Source organism: Moschus berezovskii, chromosome 14 (assembly GCF_049115385.1).
Source record: "Moschus berezovskii isolate FMDL1 chromosome 14, NW_MosBer_1.0, whole genome shotgun sequence".
Lineage (NCBI taxonomy): Eukaryota > Metazoa > Chordata > Mammalia > Artiodactyla > Moschidae > Moschus > Moschus berezovskii.
In genome coordinates this window covers 54,249,801-54,269,747 of record NC_142473.1, presented here as the reverse complement: position 1 = coordinate 54,269,747, position 19,947 = coordinate 54,249,801, and the positions used below count along the sequence as shown (strand labels likewise).

Sequence of the window (19,947 nt, the reverse complement as noted above, 5' to 3'; positions counted from 1 at the left end):
TTCACAGAGTCTGTCTCCAGTGAAGATGGATTCTGGTTTATCTGAGAAGGTGTAAACTTGGAATCACTGATGGTAGTTATTTTCTAACACATGAACTTGGAACCCTTTCACAGTAGAAGAAACAAATTAGAAAAATGGTATAAAGAAACTGTCTGGCTCTCTGGTCCCAGTTCATTTAGAATACCTAGGTACATCCCTGTTATTAAATTCTACAAGATATACCTCTATATTCTTTTAATATACCCTCTGTTGTTAAGCTAGTTGACATAATGTACTAATCACCAGCTTTTTGCTTCTAAGCAACAGAAATTTAGGCAATGTGAGTTTGTCCTTATTTCCCCCTTTCAGAAAGTTTTTAACTGAATAGTCAGTATATAAGAAAGAGATTTCATATATAATAGGTATGTCTATATATTTGACTCTGTTACATTTGAAAATCTTTTTTTTTTATTTTATTGGAGGCAAATTACCTTACATTAATATATTGGTTGGTTTTGCCATACATTGACACGAATCTGCCCCGGGTGTACATGTGTTCCCTCTCTTGACCCCCCCTCCCACCTCCCTCTTCCCCATATCCTCCCTCCAGGTCAACCCTGTGCACCAGCCCCAAGCATCCTGTATCATGCATCGAACAGGGACTGGTGATTCATTTCACATATGATAATATACATGCTACAATGCCATTCTCCCAAATCATCCCACCTTCACCCTCTCCCACAGAGTCCCAAAGACTGTTCTATATACCTATGTCTCTTTTGCAGTCTCGTATACAGGGTTCAGGTTACCATCTTTCTAAATTCCATATATATGCGTTAGTATACTGTATTGATGTTTTTCTGGCTTACTTCATTCTGTATAATAGGCTCCAATTTCATCCACCTCATTAGAACTGATTCAAATGCATTCTTTTTGATGGCTGAAAAATACTCCATTGTGTATATGTACCAAAGCTTTCTTATCCATTCATCTGCAGATGGACATCTAGGTTGCTTCCATATCCTGGCTTTTATAAACAGTGCTGCAATGAACATTGGAGTACATGTGTCTCTTTCAATTCTGGTTTCCTCGGTGTGTATGCCCAGGAGTGTGATTGCTGGATCATATGGCAGTTCTATTTCCAGTTTTTTGAGGAATCTCCACACTGTTCTCCATAGTGACTGTACTGGTTTGCATTCCCACCAACAGTGTAAAGTGAAATCGCTCAGTAGTGTCCGACTCTTGGCGGCCCCATGGACTGTAGCCCGTCAGACTCCTCCATCCATGGGATTTTCCAGGCAAGAGTACTGGAGTAGCTTGCCATTTCTTTCTCCAGGGGATCTTCCTGACCCAGGGATCGAACCCAGGTCTCCCACCATGCAGGCAGACGCTTTACTGTCTGAGCCACCAGGGAAGCCCTAACAGTGTAAGAGGGTTCCCTTTTCTCCACACCCTCTCCAGCATTTATTGCATATAGACTTTTGGATAGAAGCTATTCTGACTGGTGTGAAATGGTATATCATTGTGGTTTTGATTTGCATGTCTCTGATTATGAGGGATGTTGAGCATTTTTTCATGTGTTTGTTAGCCATCTTTATGTCTTCTTTGGAGAAATGTCTGTTTAGTTCTTTGGCCCATTTTTTATTGGGTCATTTATTTTTCTGGAATTGAGCTGCAGGAGCTGCTTGTATATTTTGGAGATTAATCCTTTATCAGTTGCTTCATTTGCTATTATTTTCTCCCATTCTGAAGGCTGTCTTTTCACCTTGCTTATAGTTTCCTTTGCTGTACAGAAGCTTTTGATTTTAGTTAGGTCCCATTTGTTTATTTTTGCTTTTATTTCCAATATTCTGGGAGGTGGGTCTTGGAGGATCCTGCTGTGATTTATGTAGGAGAGTGTTTTTTGCCTACGTTCTCCTCCAGGAGTTTTATAGAATCTGGTCTTACATTTAGCTCTCTAATCCATTTTGAGTTTATTTTTGTGTATGGTGTTAGGAAGTGTTCTAGTTTCACTCTTTTACAAGTGGCTGACCAGTTTTCCTAGCACCACTTGTTAAAGAGACTGTCTTTTGTCCATTTTATATTCTTGCCTCCTTTGTCAAAGATAAGGTGTCCATGCTGCTGCTGCTGCTAAGTCACTTCAGTCGTGTCCGACTCTGTGTGACCCCATAGATGGAAGCCCACCAGGCTCCCCCGTTCCTGGGATTCTCCAAGCAGGAACATTGGACTGGGTTGCCATTTCCTTCTCCAATGTGTGAAAGTGAAAAGTAAAAGTGAAGTCGCTCAGTCGTGTCCGACCCTTAGCGACCCCACGGACTGCAGCCTACCAGGCTGCTCCATCCATGGGATTTTCTAGGCAAGAGTACTGGAGTGGCTTGCCATTGCCTTCTCCGAAGGTGTCCATAGGTGCTTTCTATTTTGTTCCATTGATCTATATTTCTGTCTTTATGCCAGTACCATACTGTCTTGATGACTGTGGCTTTGTAGTAGAGCCTGAAGTCTGGCAGGTTAATTCCTCCAGTTCCATTCTTCTTCTTCAAGATTGCTTTGGCTATTCGAGGTTTTTTGTATTTCCATACAAATTGTGAGATTATTTGTTCTAGTTCTGTGAAAAGTATCGTTGGTAGCTTGATAGGGATTGCATTGAATGTATAAATTACTTTGGGTAGTATACTCATTTTCACAATATTTATTCTTCCAATTCACAAACACGGTATATTTCTCCATCTATTAGTGTCCTCTTTGATACTTTCACTAGTGTTTTATAGTTTTCCATGTACAAGTCTTTTGTTTCCTTAGGTAGATATATTCCTAAGTATTTAATTCTTTTCGTTGCAACAGTGAATGGAATAGTTTTCTTAATTTCTCTATTTTCTCATTATTAGTGTATAGGAATGCAAGGGATTTCTGTGTGTTGATTTTATATCCTGCAAATTTACTGTATTCTTTGATTAGCTCTAGTAGTTTTCTGGTAGAGTCTTTAGGGTTTTCTGTGTAGAGGATCAAGTCATCAGTGAACAGTGAAAGTTTTCCTTCTTCTTTTCCAATTTGTATTCCTTTTATGTCTTTTTCTGCTCTGATTGCTGTAGCCAAAACTTCCAGAACTATGTTGAATAGTAGTGGTGAGAGTGGGCACCCTTGTCTTGTTCCTGACTTTAGGGGAAATGCTTTCAGTTTTTCACTGTTGAGGATAATGTTTGCTGTGGGTTTGTCATATATAGCTTTTATTATGTTGAGGTATGTCCCTTCTATTCCCACTTTCTGGAGGGTTTTTATCATAAATGGATGTTGTATTTTGTGGAAGGCTTTCTCTGCATCTATTGAGATAATCATATGATTTTTATTTTTCAGTTTGTTAATGTGGTGTATTACATTGATTGATTTGCGGATATTGAAGAATCCTTGCATTCCTGGGATAAAGCCCACTTGGTCATGATGTATGATCTTCTTAATGTGTTGTTGGATTCTGATTGCTAGAATTTTGTTAAGGATTTTTGCATCTACGTTCATCAGTGATATTGGCCTGTAGTTTTCTTTTTTTGTGGGATCTTTACCAGGTTTTGGGATTAGGGTGATGGTGGCCTCATGGAATGAGTTTGGAAGTTTCCCTTCCTCAGCAGTTTTCTGGAAGAGTTTGAATAGAATAAGTGTTAGTTCTTCTCTAAATTTTTGGTAGAATTCAGCTGTGAAGCCGTCTGGACCTGGGCTTTTGTTTCCTGGAAGATTTCTGATTACATCCTCTAGTTCCGTGCTTGTGATGGGTCTGTTCAGATTTTCTAATTCTTCCTGGTTCAGTTTTGGCAGGGTGTACTTTTCTAGGAATTTGTCCATTTCTTTCAAGTTATTCATTTTATTGCCATATGATTGCTGATAGTATTCTGTAATAATCCTATGTATTTCTGTGTTGTCGGTTGTGATCTCTCCATTTTCATTTCTAATTTTATTGATTTGGTTCTCCCTTTGTTTCTTGATGAGTCTGGCGAGTGGTTTGTCAATTTTATTTACCTTCTCAAAGAACCAGCTTTTGGCTTTGTTGATTTTTGCTATGGTCTCTTTTGTTTCTTTTGCAATTATCTCTGCAATAATGTTTACGATTTCTTTCCTTCTACTAACCCTGGGGTTCTTCATTTCTTCCTTTTCTAGTTTCTTTAAATGTAGAGTTAGGTAATTTAGTTGACTTTTTTCTTGTTTCTTGAGGTGTGCCTGTATTGCTATGAACTTCCCCCTTAGCACTGCTTTTACAGTGTCCCAGAGGTTTTGGGTTGTTTTCATTTTCATTTATTTCTATGCATATTTTGATTTCTCTTTTGATTTCTTCCATGATTTGTTCATTATTCAGCAGCGTGTTGTTCAGCCTCCATATGTTGGCATTTTTAATAGTTTTTCTCCTGTAATTGAGATCTAATCTTACTGCATTGTGGTCAGAAAAGATGCTTGGAATGATTTCAATTTTTTTGAATTTACCAAGGCTAGATTTATGGCCCAGGATGTGATCTATCCTGGAAAAGGTTCCATGTGCACTTGAGAAAAAGGTGAAATTCATTGTTTTGGGGTGAAATGTCCTATAGAGATCTATTAGGACTAACTGGTCTATTGTATCATTTAAAGTTTGTGTTTCCTTGTTAATTTTCTGTTTAGTTGATCTATCCATAGGTGTGAGTGGGGTATTAAGTCTCCCACTATTATTGTATTATTGTTAATTTCCTCTTTCATACTTGTTAGTAATTGTCTTACATATTGCGGTGCTCCTATGTTGGGTGCATAAATATTTATAATTGTTATATCTTCTTCTTGGATTGATCCTTTGATCATTATGTAGTTTCCTTCTTTGTCTCTTTTCACAGGCTTTGTTTTAAAATCTATTTTATCTGATATGAGTATTAGTTCTTTGTGTTTGATCTTTGTTAATTTGATTAATATGTGCCTTGGAGTATTTTTCCTTGGGTTTATTCTATTAGGGACTCTGTGTTTCTTGGACTTTGGTGATTATTTCCTTCCCCATTTTAGGGAAATTTTCAACTATTATCTCCTCAAGTATTCTCTCATGGTCTTTCTTTTTGTCTTCTTCTTCTGGGACTCCTATGATTCGAATGTTGGAGCGTTTAATATTGTCCCATATGTCTCTAATATTGTCCTCATTTCTTTTAATTCTTTTTTCTTTTTCTGTCTCTGTTTCATTTATTTATACAATTCTATCTTCTAGCTCGCTTATCCTGTCTTCTGCCTCCGTTATTCTACTGTTTGTTCCCTCGAGAGTGTTTCTGATCTCATCTATTGCATTATTTGTTATATATTGACTCTTTTTTATTTCCTGTAATTCCTTATTAAACATTTCTTGCATCTTCTCAATCCTTTTCTCCAGTTTATTTATCTGTAACTCCATTTTGCTTTCCAGATTTTGAATCATTTTCACAATTAAAATTCGAAATTCTTTATTAGGTAGGTTCCCTATATCGTCCTCTTTTGTTTGTGTTGGTGGGCATTTATCCTGTTCCTTTACTTGCTGGGTATTTCTCTGCCTCTTCATCTTGCTTATATTGCTATGTTCAGGGTGGCCTTTCTATCTTCTGGCATTTTGAGGAGTTCTCTTTATATGTAGTTACCTCGTTGTGTGTGGGGTTGGATGGGTGACTTGTCAAGGTTCCCTGGTTAGGGAAGCTTGTGTTGATGTTCTGGTGGGTGGAGCTGGGTTTCTTCTCTCTGGAGTGCAATGAAGTGTCCAGTAATGAGTTTGAGATGTCAATGGGTTTGGAGTGGCTTTTGGCAGCCTGTATATTGAAGCTCAGTGCTATTCTCCTGTGTTGCTGGATAGTTTGCATAGTATGTCTTTCACTGAAACTTGTTGACCCTTGGGTGGTGCTTGGTTTCAGTGTATGTATGGAGGAATTTGATGAGTACCTATGAATTAATGTTCTCTGGAACAGGAGATCTCTGGTGTTCTCAGGGTTTGGACTTAAGGCTCTGCCTCTGGTTTTCAGTCTTATTCTTGCAGTAGGGTCAAGGCTTCCCCTCTGTTACTTCCAAGGCAGTTCCTTCTGTTGGAAAAGCTCTTCTGTTTTCTGGTCTTCTCAGTGTCTAATTCCCGTCCTGACACCAGGGTGCGGTGGTGGACACATTTTTTTCCCCCAGGTCACCTGTTCAGTCCTGCTGTGGGGAGGGAGGAACACAGCTAACAAATATCCCTGGCATCTGTGGGGAGTGCTCGCAGTGTCTCGGCTACACTGGGAATACTCCCGCTCCAGGCGTGTGTGCTTTCCCTTTTCTGCTGCTTAGGCTCTAGGTTGCTCTGCCAGGAGCTGTCCGCGGCTGGCACTGGGTTGCATGCACTTCCCAGGTCTGAGCGGCTCAGGTTCCGGTCCTTGGGTACTCCACAAAGGTGCAGGCTTGGCTGGGCCTGCGTTTGGTGCCTTCCCTGGTCCGAGCAACTCAGGTGACCAGGTGTTTGGCGAGCGGTCGCTGTGACTTATCGCCTTGCTGGTCCCTGCCACTCGGTTTTCTGCGTGTACAACCAGTGCACTTTCTCAGGCGGATATCAACCAGCCCAAACCCAAGAAGTCTTGGTTAGCAAGGAAGTCTGCCTGCAGCTTGGTATGGGAAGCCTCTCTGGGGCCGCAGCTGCCCCTTCCGGAGCTGGCTGCCCTCCCTGCCTGTGTCAGTGGGGGCTGGAGGTTGGGCCGCCTGCTGACGGCCTGCTCTGCTCAGTCCTTTGTTCTGTGAGCGGGGGCTGGCAGAGTCTTGGGTTGGGGCTTTTCGCAGGCTTCGCTATTTTAAGGGTCTGTTTCGCTATCTTAAGTTTGCGCCCTCTGCCCTGGGGCGTTCAAGCCCGGTTCTCCCTCTAAGTGCCGCCGCGCCTCCCTGCCCAGCCCCCGCCTGCTAGTGGGGGATGTGGGCGTCTGCGCCACTTCTCCACTGAGAGTTTCCTCTGGGTACTTAGTCCATGAGTTTTAATTATTTATGTCTTTTGTCTCCCAGTTATGTGGCCCTCTGAGGTTCCACTTGCCAGTGTTTCCAGGTGTTTGGAAACTTCTCTTTTTTTTTTTTTTAAGCCTCCCTTCCCGGGACGGAACTCCGTCCCTCCCTCTTTTGTCTCTCTTTTTATCTTTTATACTATTTCCTACCTCCTTTCGAGAACTATGGGCTGCTTTTCTGGGTGCCTGATGTCCTCTGCCGGTATTCAGAAGTTGTTTTGTGGGATTTACTCAGCGTTCAAATGTTCTTTTGCTGATTTTGTGGGGGAGAAAGTGGTCGCCCCGTCCTATTCCTCTGCCATCTTCCTGTGCTCCTCCTTGCAAAGTATTTTGACACTGAAATGTCCTAGAATTACCTTTCTGCATAAGACATCTCAAAAACGCTGACCTAAGACAATGAAGCCTAGAGTGCCAGCCCACATTTTCTTGTAGGTCTTCTTTACTGTATCATGACTGCATAAATTTCTCATTTCTTAATCCTCACAGTTTTACAAAGTGTCTAGCCATGGCATCCCCAGGCAGAATTTCTCCTCTACTGAGCTTATAAATGCCCTGCCTCCAGCTTTCTAGTTGCTTTGATAAAAGGAGGTGTAGCTCTTCTTGGGAGGTCACAGAACTGACACCACAGCAAGAAATCAAAGTTAACTTCCACCAGCTCTTTCCAACAACAGGGTTCTGTCAAGCTCAGAAGTACTCACGGGCTTGTCAGGAGACTTGGACAGATATGGTAATGGAATGGGAAAGCAGCATGTTTTCTTCTGAAGTCAATAGGTTGTTCCATTTCAAACAGGCGTCTTGCTGGGGCTGTCCTTGGACATGGGGTATCACCTCACAGTCACTCCAGCACCACGCAGCCACTGCTCCAGTGCTCAGCAACAGACGTGGGGTATCTCCTCACTGTCACTCCAGTGCCATGCAGCTGCCTCTCCAGGCTCGACCATCAGCCTCAGAGAAACATGAAGTCAGTTGTTCTGGAGTTGAGTTCACAGATGCTTTCTCAGGGCTACAGTAGTGCGCTGGAAGAACTGGCAATCTGGTGGCTAGAGAAAGGGGAATAGGAGCAGATTAGGGTTGGGGGAAAGTTGGGCCTGAAAATCTTAATAAAATATAATTTTCTAATAAGTGCTGATGAAAAATTACTGTATCTGAGTCTTTATCTCCTTTCTACTGATGGGAAAACAAACCCTCTAATTTATAGAGGGTACTGAAGATTAAACTAAAAATGAGTAGAAATCACATAAAATAACACTTGACATACTGTATATACCTAAAAATAAACCAATGAATTTTTAATTTCATCATTTTAAGGGGTATTTGTAGGCACTATTGAAACTGTGAAAGTGAAAGTGAAGTCACTTAGTTGTGTCTGACTCTTTGTGACCCCATGGACTGTAGCCTACCAGGCTTCTCCATCCATGGGATTTTCCAGGCAAGAGTACTGGAGTGGGTTTCTATTTCCTTCTCCAGGGGACCTTCCTGATCCAGGGATCAAACCCGTCTTTTCTGCATTGCAAGCAGACGCTTTACCTTCTGAGCCACCAGGGAAGCCCCTAATGTAGATCAGTATTCATGTAGTAACTTTTCCAAAGAGATTTGATACTTAACAACTTAGCAACCATATATTTTGCTAACATTTATATTATTTACTTCCTTAGAATGTTTTCTATTTTTGAAAATCAAAGAAGTATGAATCCATCCCTAAAAATCAGATAATGAGTTCCCATCCGCTTGCAACATCATAACATAAAACCAAATCAAGACCATGGTTTGTATATTTGATAAGGTTAAGTATATTTGATAAGATTTCCATTTTGACAAATCACACTATTCTGTTTCTACATGCAACCCACTGACTTGGCCACATCCATTAAATAAAAAAATTATCAGATGCATTAAAGAATCTGATGACAAGCAACAAAGGGATAGTCCAGCCAGCACTTAAGCAGAGATTTCTTGCTGGTATTTCCATTAGAAGCCTATCTGCCAGCTTTGTGTTTCTTTCACTTTGGAATTCACTGAAGCTGGCTGAGACCCACTGCTGGTACTCAAATACTGAACTTCATACTTCCAAAAGTGGACTGGTTCTCCGCCATGGCTACCCCAAACAGAAAACCCTGTGCTTCTCCCAATATATTCAGATATGACCCCTGACCTATCACATAAAGCAACATATGCTCATTTAACTATAAACTGGGACCCACAGTAGACTCTCAGTGTTTGGATTTTTAAGAGATTATAACCAATCCTTCTTGAAAAAAAAATGAAGATTAAATTTTCTGCAAGGAGTTGTAAATTCGAGAATTCTTGGCCTTTGTCTCCACCTTTTGCAGGACCCAAGCATTTTACCCTTTGAAAAGCTTTTCCCCTCAAGGCTCAGGCATTGCACCACTTGGTTTTTCTGCCAGTAAAATATATGGATGGGCAAAGCTCATTCTTATCTTACAGTGAATGATCACATTAAACTGCAGGCACAGCCCTAGGCATTCCAGGAGCAGAGCAGTCTCTGCCCTCCACATGGCTACCTGCCTCTTCCCCTTCTGGACCACTTTTGTAATTAGCCATTAAATAAGTTTTTGAATGGGATTGTAATTAAATAACATCCAGTCTTTCATGCCCCTATGTGGCAAGAAGAGGTTATTTTTGTTTTGATTCTAGGCATATGAATGAAAGTTCCCTCACTTAAATATTTATATATGCACACACACTGCCAGACTGGAGCTACAATGGTGAATCAGACATAAAAGGTTCTTGTTTTTTGGTTTTTTGCTTGTTTTGTTTTTTCACAGTGTCCATACATTTTTATCAGAATACACACTCATTAAGCATTATCTGTGGCCACTTTCTCACCACAAGACAGAATTATGTAGCTATATTGGAAACTATGTTACCCACAAAACTTAAAATATTAAGATACTTTAGAGAAAAACTTCACTGACCCCTGTTCTAGATCAAAATTTTAATAGTTACAAAGGGAAATCAATTGGAACTTCAAGTAATATATAGATTAAGAAGAAATAATATCTTTTCAATATGAATCTTATCAAAGGACAAAATATATTTCACTTATTTAGATTTTCTGTTATATATCTTAGTAGCATTTTATAATATTTTTCCATCTAGTTCCTGTATATTACTTCTATTAAATTTATTCCTGGAATTTTTGGTGTTGTTTTTGTAAATACAGATGTTAATGGGATCTTTTCTTATACTGTGTTTTTTTCCTGTATCTGTGACTGTGTGTATATACTTTATTACAAAAATTAAAAATATACATACTCATTATGAAAAGGGGTCCTCATTCTTAGAAGAGAAGTATAAACAACTATCCTAGAGGAAAGAATTTTCATACACTTAAGACCTTTTACCTTCTTGGCTGGTCTTGAAAATCAGGCATTATGATAACATGTATTAGGTTTAACCTTAATTCTTTTAACAAGTAATCATAGCATTCAAATCAGCTTATAAACAGAAAAGCAAACAACCCAAATATCACATTACAAATGAAGCCATTCCATTCCTTAATTCATTCAAGATTTTAATGAATTCACCTAATAATCTTCATTTTCCAGGAACCTTCCAAGATTTGTCTTAATAAAAGAACAAAAAGAACACCGTTGATTTGGCCCCTGGCATCCCTGCTAAGTTTCCATGGGCATCACTGGAAGCACTTGCTACAGATCCATTAATACACACCACCCCAGGGAGCCACCCTCTCACACACAAAAACATATGTTCCCTCTAATATAGAACTGCTCAATCCTTTGCCAGGACCAGGTGTGTGACTTACCAGTTCATTCCCTTCCAGGCAGATGATGGAAAGTTCTCCTCTTCTGCTGCTAATAATGTTCAAAAAGTAATTTCGAAGCATGGTGGGCAGAATGAGTTTATTTCTCCATTTTGACCTGTTTCACCTCCTTCATATGTGAACAACACGACTGAGGGACTTCACAATTAAGGTAGATTTTTTTTTACTATTCTTCATTATAGGAATTATTTTCCTTCTGCCTGTACCTAACCTAGTATCTAGTTTGTTGCCAAATCCTAACTCAACAGTCACTACCTTCAAACTTAAAACTACGTCAGAGGTTGCCTTACACAGCATCAGTGTGATAATACATAATGTATATATTGCAGTCCCTACAACAGGAAAAGCCCATAGTTCTCATATACTAGTCTCACAGTTTGTTTTCAGCACAACCATTCCCACATCATATTTTAAAGACCTGTAATGAATTATTTTCATCGCACAAATCAGTCACTCTAAAGGGCCAATTGCCTAGCTATATAGTCTTAATTCTCCTTCATTATAATCTATGGCTTTTTGTGCCCAGTCCTATCCTTTCCACAATTCCCTCCTGTTTTCCTCCTTTTGTCATAGATTTAGTAGAACGGAAGGCAGAATACTATGTAGTTATCAGAATCATGAAGGTTCTCTTGGTGATGTACAAAGACCCAAACTTTAGCCCAAGGAGATTGTGAGTGAGCTTTCCTTTCAGTGCATTTGTTTTACATTTTTCAAAATCGAACTAATCTTGGGCCTTTTGTTTTCCTTTCAGAATACACTCTATATTCTTCTAACTCTTAAGTAGCCTCTGAGGATTTGAAGAAACAAAGACTCCTTAACCATTAGGCATCTGCCTGTTCCTACAATCTGGAACACTCTGGGGACCAGAGCACAAACAAAAATCAGTCTCTGGAGAAGTTACAGTGTTTGGCTGCTGGGCAGAGGCCAAGGAAAGCTGGGGTGTCCAGGGGAAAAGCAGGGTGATAGAGAATCTAAAGGGGGAAGAGGACTCTTAATGGGAGGTCTTTGAAAATGACAAAACTCCTCACCATGTATCCATGTTGTTCATATATGATCTCATGTTGCTTGTCCTGAAGGATCTTATATAAATCCCCTTTGAGTGGAAGAAATGTGGACAACCAGAAGAAATCAAATAGAGGAAATTCCAGAGATGTGGGTAACTGACCTGGGGATGGTGTTTGGCTTGAAGTCTCAAAGCCAGAGCCATCCTAGAAAGGAGGACATAAGCTCTCAAACCCACTAAAATGGGCTGGCCAGGGCTAGCAGGTACTGCTGATAGCAAGTTCACATCCTGGAAATCATGGGACAACTGGGGAGAGAACAGGAACAGGAACACATGACTACTTTGATTTAAAGCTGAGAGAGGAAAGGGTTAGTCTAACTTTGTGGTAATCGAGACAGGGTTTTCAGGGACCAGGGGAATTTGAGAGAATAGAAACTGAGCAGTAGGGCTTATTAGAAGCATGGGCATTATGTCCTAGAGGGGGGAGGCATTGGTTTATCATAAACACAAAGGATTCATTTGAGTAAATTGTGCATTCTTTCTTTTACCTTTAAGATGATCTTCATTTGAATTGAGTATTTTCAATCCTTTAAATAGGAATAAAAAATTCTCACATATCCTTCAATTTCATTATTGAATTAAGTGATAGTCTAAGTTCTTTAGTGATTGGCTCTCCAGCTCTTCATGTGAATGTCTCTGTAGGGTTGAAGACAGAGGCAGGCTGTGGGCTGGAAATGTTTTAGAAAAACTTGGCCATGAAGAACAGTGTACCTCAAGAACTAGGAAGCAATTGTATATCTTGATCTGGATAGTAGCCTTGGGGGTATGTTCATATCCTCACAGATAAAATTTTATCAACTGTCCATTTTACAGTATGTATATTTCAATAAAAAATTAACCCCAAAATATGAGACCAAGCAGTAATGTTAAATGTTTTGGATAGGTCAAGTAAAATTTAAGACTGAAAGCACTGGATTGAAACAGTGAAAAGTGTTGATGGACTGAAAACATTCCATCAACATGTCACTGATAGAGATAATTGTTGATCTTAGCAAAAAATTTTTCAGTAGCAATAGACTGAAGAGTAAAATAATAAGAAAAAAGGACCAACCAAACCAAATGTCATTGGAAAGGACTAACAAGATATGTAACTGTCTAGTAGTGCTATCAACAAGAAAAAGTAATGAGGGAAATGAAGCCTCAAGGGAATGAAAGGTAGGACCTGCTACAAGTTGGAGCGGGGATGCAGAGGGAAAGAGCTGGGATCAGAGGTGGGTGGGGGGAGGAGGCAGTTTGGTTCCTCAAACTCTTTCTTGATTCTTTAAGGAATAATGCTTAACCGTGGGTCTGTGGCATCCAGGAAACACATAGCAATCTTAAAGATGTCCTGAACAAGTCTTTTTCACTCTATACTACCAGTCTACTTCAAAAGGCTTTCCCTTCTCTCATGGTCTATCACTGAAGATGTCTCACCCAGTGGCTAGACACAGCAAGTTTCTCTGACTATGAAAACAGATAGTTTGGCCACCTGATATGAAGAACTGACTCATTGGGAAAGACCTTGATGATGGGAAAGATTGAGGGCACAAGGAGAAGGGGCAACAGAGGATGAGGTGGTTGGATAGCATAAACTCAATTGACATGAGTTTGAGGAAACTCCTGGAGATAGTGAAGGACAGGGAAGCCAGGCAAGCTGTAGTCCATGGGGTTACTAAGAGTGGGACATGACTTAGCAACTGAACAACAATTACTTTATTCAGTCTGTCTCATTATAAGGCATTTCTTATGTTTAGGGTTTTGTTTGCCTGTTTGCAATCATATTCTAGAAATTTGACTTTTTAAAAAATGTGTGAGGTCTCTTGTCAAGGCTGCTGTTGGTAGCTAGGTGTGGGGTCAATCAGTAGTAGGCTCTCCAGGGGGCTACTGGAAAGGGCAAATGCATGTCATATGGTTAGCATTGAGAACCAGGTAAATGTTGGTCTAACATTTGATTAACATGCTTGGTTAACAGGAGAAAATGCTACAGCAGCTGATGGGATTCTGAGGCCAGTACTGTCAATCTGATTGACCCAATTTTTCAGGAAGAATCCAAGCCTAATGAGAAACAATCAGAAAGAATCAAGTAAAGAGTGTCCAAGGATATGGAAAGGTCTCAGCCTGAAAGCCTCTTCCTGAGGGGACGGACAGGATGTTATAATTAACAACAGTCTAAAGACTTGGCAAATAAGCATTCTTTATTTAAGGTTGCTTGGACACCTGGAATAGAGTTCTTGGGCCTTATTTGAGTATTATAAAGTCAACATAGTCACATAATATCCATGTGTCTACCCACTAGCCTGAGGCCTTGAGAGATCCAGTGTTAGGGCAGTGAGCATTTGAGGAAGGTAAAGATGCAGGATGAGACGTGTTTAATCTCAGGAAGTTCATTGTTTCATTCAACAATGATTAAATATTAGGAACTTATCATACCGAAATAAAAGAAAAACTTTCCTCTGATTTCTCATTCATTCAACTGTTTGCTATGATTAGTACACATATCTTCTTTTAATGGATCTGGGCAACAGAACTCTGGGTCACACACTTGGTAAAAGTTATAAGGCCATGACCAAGACACACATAATTGAATAAGGTCCCAGGCAGAGTACTGGAATGGTCAATTTAGATCCCTCAGAGGTCAGCATAGGAGATTCCATAAGTTCTTAAGTTACCTAATTTAGTTCCGGCAGGGGTTGGCGGAGGTGGTAGAGGAGAAAAGACTTTCCAAAGGAGGTGGCTCATGAGCTGACTTTTGAAGAATGAATAGAAATTAGTAAGGCAAAGAATACTGAGGAGGATAGTGTAAGGGGGGATAGGATAACTTTGTCACATGTGGATTCCTTCATCCTATGGCCCACTGAATTGAGAATACAATCAGGCTCTCCTAACACCAGAGCTGGGAACAAGTCTTACAGGATTGCATTATTTTATTATCTAATTTTATACATTAACAGGAAAGCAGTCTCATCTGTGATGCTGGGGTCACCCTACAACCATACAACAGAAGCCCCTGCCACCTTCATCCTGGTGGGTATCCCAGGTTTGCAGTCTTCGCATCTTTGGCTTGCTATCTCACTGAGCATCATGTATACCACAGCCCTGTTAGCAAACACCCTCATAGTGACTGTCATCTGGATGGATTCCACTCTACAGGAGCCCATGCACTGCTTTATGTGTGTCCTGGCTGCCGTGGACATTGTTATGGCCTCCTTGGTGGTGCCCAAGATGGTGAGCATCTTCTCCTCAGGAGACAACTCCATCAGCTTTACTGCTTGTTTCACTCAGATGTATTTTGTCCATGCAGCCACAGCTGTGGAGACAGGACTGCTGCTGGCCATGGTTTTCAACTGCTATGTGGCCATCTGTAAGCCCCTACACTATAAGAGAATTCTCACACCTCGAGTGATGCTGGGAATGAGTGTGACCATCACCATCAGAGCGACCGTATTCATGACTCCACTCAGCTGGATGGTGAGTCATCTGCCTTTCTGTGGCTCCAACGTGGTTCTCCATTCCTACTGTGAGCACATAGCTGTGGCCAAGTTGGCTTGTGCCGAACCCAGGCCTAGTAGTCTCTAAGCCTGATTGTTTCCTCCATTATTGTGGGTTCTGATGTGGCGTTTATTGCTGCCTCCTACATCCTGATTCTCCAGGCAGTTTTTGGTCTCTCAAAGAATGCTCAGTTGAAAGCATTAAGCACATGTGGCTCCCATGTTGGGGTTATGGCTCTGAACTACATGCCTGGGATGGCATCAGTCTATGTGGCCTGGCTAGGGGAGGACATAGTGTCTTTGAGCACCCAAGTGCTGTTAGCTGACTTGTATCTGATTATCCCATCAACCTTGAATCCCATCATCTATAGCCTGCTGCTGCTGCTGCTGCTAAGTCACTTCAGTCGTGTCCGACTCTGTGTGACCCCATAGACGGAAGCCCACCAGGCTCCCCTGTCCCTGGGATTCTCCAGGCAAGAACACTGGAGTGGGTTGCCATTTCCTTCTCCAATGTGTGAAAGTGGAAAGTGAAAAGTGAAAGTGAAGTTGCTCAGTCATGTCCGACCCTTAGCGACCCCATGGACTGCAGCCCACCAGGCTCCTCCATCCATGGGATTTTCTAGGCAAGAGTACTGGAGTGGCTTGCCATTGCCTTCTCCGATCCATGGCCTGAGGGCCAAGCAAATATGGAATTGAACATGGAGCTTGCTGACGCACTGCCTCTTTAACCACTCCAACTTGGGTTCATGAACACTTTATCTGTTGAGCCCTTGAAGATTCCAGCCAACTTCAAAGATGCCTTAGAATTCTGTGGATCTTGCTTGGTTCACCTAGTAGCAGAGAAATTCCAAGATAAAACTGTGGAGAGTATTTTTGCCTACCTTTTCAATTTCTATCACAGATGTAAATGAAATAATTTTTTGACAATGCTTTTTATGGTTTCAGTCACTTAGTAACTGAATCAGAGATAAGTTTGGTGGAGAATATAGAGCTGGGATTTTTCTTTGCTTAGATTCTGACCAACATTTTCAACTTAGTATCTGACTGGACCCTCTGCAGAAGAAACCAACTATTGGGTCCCCCATACTTGACTGGTGTCCTCACAGTTGTTCATCTTGTGTGATTATGTGGAAGCAACTGTTAATATATAGGCCAGTAACCTATGGCCATTGATAAATCCACTCAACATGGGTCACATGCTCACACCTGGACCATAGTCCTTGTCTAGTGAAAATGGACTTGATTCTATCTGAGAGGATATAAATATGGGATCACCGATGGTGGCCATTTTCTAACATGAACTTGGAAAGAGAAATCTTCCACAGCTAGAGAAGCAGATGAGCAAAATGAGATGATGAAACTGAGTCTCTGGTTATCTGGCTAGAATTAACTTGGACCACCCAGGTACATATCTCTTATTAAGTTCTATATCTCTATAGCCTTTTAATATATCCACTATTGTAAATTTTCCTGTAGCTCAAACAGTAAAGGATCTACCTTTGAGGCAGGAGACCAGGGTTCGATCCCTGGATTGGGAAGTTCCTCTGGAGAAGGGAATGGCAATCCACTCCAGTATTCTTGCCTGGAGAATTCCATGGACAGAGAAGCCTGGTGGGCTACAGTCCATGGGGTTGCAAAGAGTTGGACATGACTGAGCGACTAACACACATTGTTAAAGCTGGTTGGAATACTGTATCAGTTCAGTTCAGTTGCTCAGTCATCGTGTCCAACTCTTGCACTGCACCACGCCAGGCCTCCCTGTCCATCACCAACTCCTGGAGTCCACCCAAACCCAGGTCCATAGAGTCGGTGATGCCATCCAACCATCTTATCCTCTGTTGTCCCCTTCTCCTCCTGCCCTCAGTCTTTCCCAGTATCAGGGTCTTTTCATATGCGTCAGCTTTTCGCATCAGGTGGCCAAAATATTGGAGTTTCAGCTTCAACATCAATCCTTCCAATGAACTCGCAGGACTGATCTCCTTTAGGATGGACTGGTTGGATCGCCTTGCAGTCCAAGGGACTCTCAAGAGTCTTCTCCAACACCATAGTTCAAAAGCATCAATTCTTCAGCACTCAGCTTTCTTTATAGTCCAACTCTCACATCCATACATGACTACTGGAAAAACCACAGCTTTGACTAGATGGACTTTTGTCTACAAAGTAATGTCTCTGCTTTTTGATATGCTGTTAAGATTGGTCATAACTTTCCTTCCAAGGAGTAAGCGTCTTTTAATTTCATGGCTGCAATCACCATCTGCAGTGATTTTGGAGCCCAGAAAAATAAAGTCATCCTCTGTTTCCCCATTTATTTGTCATGAAGTGATAGGACTGGATGCCAAGATCTTAGTTTTCTGAATGTTGAGCTTTAAGCCAACTTTTTCACTCTCCTCTTTCACTTTCAACAAGAGGCTCTTTAGTTCTTCTTCACTTTCTGCCATAAGGGTGGTGTCATCTGCATATCTGTTATTGATATTTCTCCTGGCAATCTTGATTCCAGCTTGTGCTTCTTCCAGCCCAGCGTTCCTCATGATGTACTCTGCATATAAGTTAAATAAGCAGGGTACTGTATCAGGTTGGTACAAAAATAACTGCAGTTTTGCACTGTGAATTTTAAGTCCTTATAGCTAGACTAAAATACATCTTTATTAATCAAAATAAGAACCATTATAATCAACACATTTTTGCCAACGAGAAATAAGTTTGTTTATTCATGTAGTGTAAAACTCTGTGCTTCAAGATTTGATGAACTCTTTAAAGCATCTTCTGCCTCCTACTGGTTAGAGAATTGTCTTCCCTGCAAAAAGTTGTCAAGATGCTTGAAGAAGTGGTAGTCAGTTGAAGAGAAGGTCAGGTGAATAAGGCAGATGAGGCAAAACTTTGTAGACCAATTTGTTCAACTTTTGTAGCGTGGTTGTGTGATGTGTGGTTGTGTAAAGTATGGTCATGCATTGTTGTGGAGTAGAATTGGGCCCTTTCTATTGACCAATGCTGGCTGCAGGTGCTGCAGTTTTCAGCGCATCTCATCAATTTACTGAACATACTTTTCAGATGTAATGGTGTTGCTAGGATTCAGAAAGCTGTAGTGGATCAGACAGGCAGCAGACCACCAGTGACCATGACTTTTTTTTGGTGCAAGTTTGGCTTTGGGAAGTGCTCTGAAGCTTCTTCTCGGTCCAACCACTGAGCTGGTCTTCACTGGTTTTTGTCTATGAAACCCACTTTTCATCACACGTCACAATCTGATCTAGAAATGGTTTGTTGTTGCGTAGGATAAGAGAAGACAACACTTCAAAACAATGATATTTTGGTTTGCAGTCAGCTCATGAGGCACCCAGTTATCGAGCTTTACACATTTACAATTTGTTTCAAATGCAAATGACCATAGAATGGTCAATGTTGAGTTCTTTGCCAACTTCCTGTGTAGTTCTAAGAGGATCAGCTTCAACAATCCTCTCAATTGGTTGCTGTCAACTTTTGATGTTGGCCCACTATTCTCGTCATCTTCAAGGCGCTCATCTCCTTTGCATAACCTGAATCACCACTTCACTGTACATTTGTTAGCAGTTGGGTCAAATGCATTGATGTTGTCAGTTATCTCTGCTGCTTTACGACTCATTTGAACTTGAATAAAAAAGTCCCTTGAATTTACTTTTTGTCTAACATTAGTTATATAGTCTAAAATGAACAGCAAGTGATGCTAGGAGGGATTGGGGGTGGGAGGAGAAGGGGACAACAGAGAATGAGATGGCTGGATGGCACCACCGACTCGATGGACATGAGTTTGAGTGAATTCCGGGAGTTGGTGACAGACAGGGAGGCCTGGTGTGCTGTGATTCATGGGGTTGCAAAGAGTCGGACATGACTGAGCGACTGAACTGAACTGAATAACTAGCAAAAAGTCATAAAGCGACAAATATGTACAATGATGTATAAAATAACCACACTTAAGAATGTATCCCAATATCAAATGGTAAATTTCAACAACACAAAACCCCAATTATTTTTGCACCAACCTAGCTCCAATACTTTGGCCACATCATGCAAAGAGTTGACTCACTGGAAAAGACTCTGATGCTGGGAGGGATTGGGGGCAGGAGAAGGGGACGACAGAGAATGAGATGGCTGGATGGCATCACCAACTCGATGGAGGTGGGTTTGAGTGAACTCCAGGAGTTGGTGATGGACAGGGAGGCCTGGCGTGCTATGATTCATGAGGTTGCAAAGAGTCGGACATGATTGAGTGACTGAACTGAACTGAATGAAAGAATTATTGGATGCACTAAAGATTCTGATGGAAAGTGACAAAAGGATAGTCCAACTGGCATGCAAAACAGAAAGTTTTTTTATCCTGGCATTTCCATCAGAACCCTGCCCTGCCAGCTTTGTGTTCCATTCACATTGGTATTCCCTGAAGCCAGATGAGACGTTCTCAAATATTGAACTTCATACTTCCCAAAGTGGACTGGGTCCCTGCCATGGCTATCCCATGGATATTCAGGATATTCAGATAGGACCTTTGTCCTAGCGGAGGAACATATGCTCATTTAACTAGAGACTGGAACCCTCAGTAGACTGTGTTAGAATTTTAAGAAATTACACCCAATCTTGCTTGAAAAACAAGGAGATTGGGTTTCCTGTGGAGAGTTGGGAACCCAAGGATTTTCC

At 41.1% G+C, this 19,947-nt stretch overlaps 1 pseudogene; it reads left to right on the top strand.

The window, feature by feature from the left end:
• The first annotated feature begins 14,764 nt into the window (after window positions 1-14,764).
• On the top strand, window positions 14,765-15,714 carry LOC129553648 (olfactory receptor 52I1-like; annotated as a pseudogene).
• The last annotated feature ends 4,233 nt before the right edge of the window (window positions 15,715-19,947 follow it).